The sequence below is a fragment of the Pteropus alecto genome, unplaced genomic scaffold (genome assembly GCF_000325575.1).
Source record: "Pteropus alecto unplaced genomic scaffold, ASM32557v1 scaffold68, whole genome shotgun sequence".
Taxonomy (NCBI): Eukaryota; Metazoa; Chordata; class Mammalia; order Chiroptera; family Pteropodidae; genus Pteropus; species Pteropus alecto.
The window spans coordinates 4,409,328-4,412,928 of NW_006441386.1; the positions used below are offsets into that span (position 1 = coordinate 4,409,328).

At 40.5% G+C, this 3,601-nt stretch overlaps 1 pseudogene; it reads left to right on the forward strand.

The window, feature by feature from the left end:
* Positions 1 to 380: 380 nt before the first annotated feature.
* LOC112485268 lies at positions 381 to 496 on the forward strand (annotated as a pseudogene).
* Positions 497 to 3,601: the final 3,105 nt, after the last annotated feature.

Below are 3,601 nucleotides of genomic sequence, written 5' to 3' on the forward strand. Positions count from 1 at the left end.
CCCAAGCTATAGATCCTTGGAGCTCTATCTGCCCCGAGGGTGCCTACTTTCCAATTGCATAATGGAATCCTATGGACTAGCCCTCAGCCCAGACCTGCCAAAGAGGGTGCTGTTCCCCTGGAACTTACAAAGATGCCCAAAACCTAAGAATTCTTTTTCTTTGATCTTGACACTTCAGTTCAGTCTATCTCTATTGGTAAGTGCGTGGCCAGAGGCCAGTGATGGACTCCTAAACCAGAGCTGTTGAAATAATGGGAGAATTAAAGAGAAAGAGACTTAAAATTTGCCCAGAGGACATGGTTCCATAGTATAGTGGTTAGCATGTCTGCTTTACATGCAGAATGTCCTGGGTTCACACTCCCGTGGAGCCATGGTCCATGGCCTACGGCCATGCCACCCTGAATAAGCTCGATGTCTGATCTTGGAAGCTAGGCAGGGTTGGGCCTGGTTAGTACTTGGATGGGAGACCACCAAGGAAGACCAGGTGCTGTAGGCATAAATAATAATAATAATAATAGTAATAATAATAATAATAATAATAATAAAATCTGCCCAGAATTTTAAAATCTGTCATGTATTGGGTCTCTCTAAAGTTTGATGACCTGTGGAAAAGCACACATAGCAAACTTAAAGTTTTTATACCCAGATTAAATTTATGTCAAGATGTGGAAGGATGTAAACATTAAGACACTAGCACCAACTCAGTGCATCAGCAAAATGAGAATCAAATGTGAAGTTGTCACATGTCAGGGAACAGGTCTCCCTGAAAAACTCAGGAAATACCTGGAGTACATGTTAATAGTCAGAGAGTCTGCAGGGGTTCCAAGGTCAGAGGCCTGCTTCTTAAAGGCCAGTCCTCTAAAGAACTTGGGTGAATGGAGACCTGGACTTTAGAAGGCTGCATGTAGCACCCACTCCTGGTCTATGAGTCCTGTGTCTCTTTCATCTTCGTATCCTTTTCCCCTCTTCTTTCTCCAGCCAGTGCTTAGCATGGTGCCTGCCACAGACAAAGCCTCCTTGTTTGCTGCCTGGACTGTCTGTAGATTGTTGGTCTGTAACAGCTCCGTAGGGCTCTGTTGTGTTTGGATCTTCCCGGTACCAGCCCAGCAAGTGAGGGGACTGACCAAGAAGAGCATTGCCCACAGTTGAGTGTTCAAGGCTTGTCAGCTGGGTACCCTTAACAACCTAGTGTGGAAAAGCAAATGTAATTTCTTCTCTTGGTTTTGCCTCGAATGCACTGCAAATTGGAATCACTTTGTGTCCAGAGGCTCATTAAAAATGTTTCTGAAAGGCAATGCAGCCCATTAAGGCTCATTCTGAAGAGCTATTTTATTTTCTTCACATTCATGTCTATATTTGTTAAAGATCCAGTTCAATTTTTGAAATTGCCAGATGTCTTGGCTCAACTACAGATCTAAGTCAGAACTCTTGGGGGATACCCTACTTGATAAGCTTCCCTCCCATTCTAAAAGCACAAGATTTTAGCCAAGGGAATTATTATTGCTGCTTAGAAATCAGAATTGCAGATTGAATTAATTTCATCAAAATCATTTTTTGTAAAATGACTGATCTCAAATTTTGGTGAATTTAACTGATCTAATTTTCCTTATTTGGTACCCATGGTAGTAGGGTAACTTTCTGGATGTATGCTAACTCTTAGGGTTTATCTCTAGAGTTCCCTCCTTCTTCCTCCTTTTTACTTCCCTTCCTCTTTTTCATCACTTTCAATAATTGGCATTTTAGTTCCAAGTTATATTTGATCTTTAAAACAAACTAATGTAGTATATTATGGTCTCTAATTTTCTATGAGGAAGCAAAAGTAAAGTTAAGAAATAAGCCCAAGTTCTCCTGATGCTCAATAAGACCATGCCTCTCTTGTAATGGGCCAGGTCAAATTCTCTGAGGCCCTGAGCAAGTGGTATCCTGGGAGATTAAGCTGGAGGGGGTGGGTGGCTCCTTGGGGTGGCTAGAAGCTGGTGAAACCAATAGGACAAGTAGAATCTTGGGCAAGAAATTCTTCTGAGGGTCAGAAATATAGAGGCCTACTGTGTGCTCAGGGCCAATGGCAAGTGAGAGCCTGGAAAAGGATTACTCAGCCAAGAAAAGTTCGGAAGACAAAAACAGCAAAAGAAGAGAGAAGGATACGAGGAGCAAGGGAAGAATGTTGCTGTCTGTGTGCCGATGTTGGGCTAAAACTGCATGAGGGTATCCACGCTTTTTTTTTTTTTTCTAGCATTAACAAAGGAAGTGTTTTATTCCCATTTCTTTCTTTCTTCCACGCTTTTTTTTTTTTTTTTTTTGAGTCCTGGCCTTGCTAATGGATCTGCCTGGTTTAAATGGTCTTGCTAGATGCAATGGTATCACAATTATAACATTTAGGATAGAAATGAGACTTTCAGGCCCTTAAAGTTTTGGTGCTACAGAGCGGTCATAGGCTAGATAATATATTACCTGTTTTCCAAAGTTTTAGGTGGTGGATGTCTTTATTTGCTATTAGCAGTTGATCATTAAAATTTCCCAGGAAGGTAAGACCAGAGGCCTTTGAATCAAACCAACCAAATAAATGAACAAATAAAAAAAGGAATAAGCAATAACACAAGTTTTGTAAGACTTCCATAGGGAATAGAAATTCGAAAAATTGCAGAGCTTAATTAGGTCTTTAGAAATTACTTCCTCCAATTAAGCTCATTTTAACCAATGGAAGTAACCAAGAGCCCTAGTGACACCAGCCAGTTGGTGATAACTTCCTGGACTCAAGACCAGCTCTCTCCTGCCTATTTTGAGTTTCCTTATTGCTGCCTCTTTTAACAAAATTCTAACCTTTACCATCTTTACATTCTAATGACGTTTGTTTTTAACTTAGATTCAAACTCTCAGTGGGACTACTCATTAGGAATTCTGTACATTTGGAACACTATGTTTTATAACTGCCTGTGATGTAGGCAGAACCACCTTTCCTACTCTTTCAGAGTCATGGTCTTAAAAGAGGCTCATCTGCATCTACATGTACTTCCTCTCAGGTTTGATCTGGTGCTAGGAATGTTTGCCTCACAGTTAAATAGAGCAGAAGGGCCCAGTGGCTAATCGTCTTGGAGACAGCTATTTCTGGATACACATTTGAAATATGGCTGCTTCTTACTAGATATGTGAGCTACAAGTAATTTTCTTAACCTTTCAGTCACTGCAAAATAAGAAAGAAATCGGTGTCATCTCTTAGTGTTTGAGAGAGGTGTAAATGTAAAACATCCTTAGCACTGTGACTGGTACAGAATAGTAGTTCAAATGTATTGAGTAGTCCATGTTGTTGTTATTATTTGTTCACTAGGGTAACTTAAATGTAAGGATTCAAGGTTTTTGTGAGGATATCAAAAAAATTGTCTCAAAGTGTTTTCCTTAAGCCAAAGACACAGTAACACCTCATTTGTTCCTGACTTGCTACATGTATGACTTTAAGCAAATGTCTTATTCTGTCTGAGCCTCAGTTTTCTCAACCGTGTAATCAGGAAGATGCTTCCTGCAGTTGATGAGCAGTTTCAGGAAAGGCCTTGCTTACTCTCAGTAATTGACAACTCTGCCTCCCTCCCCTACCTTGTTAAACTCC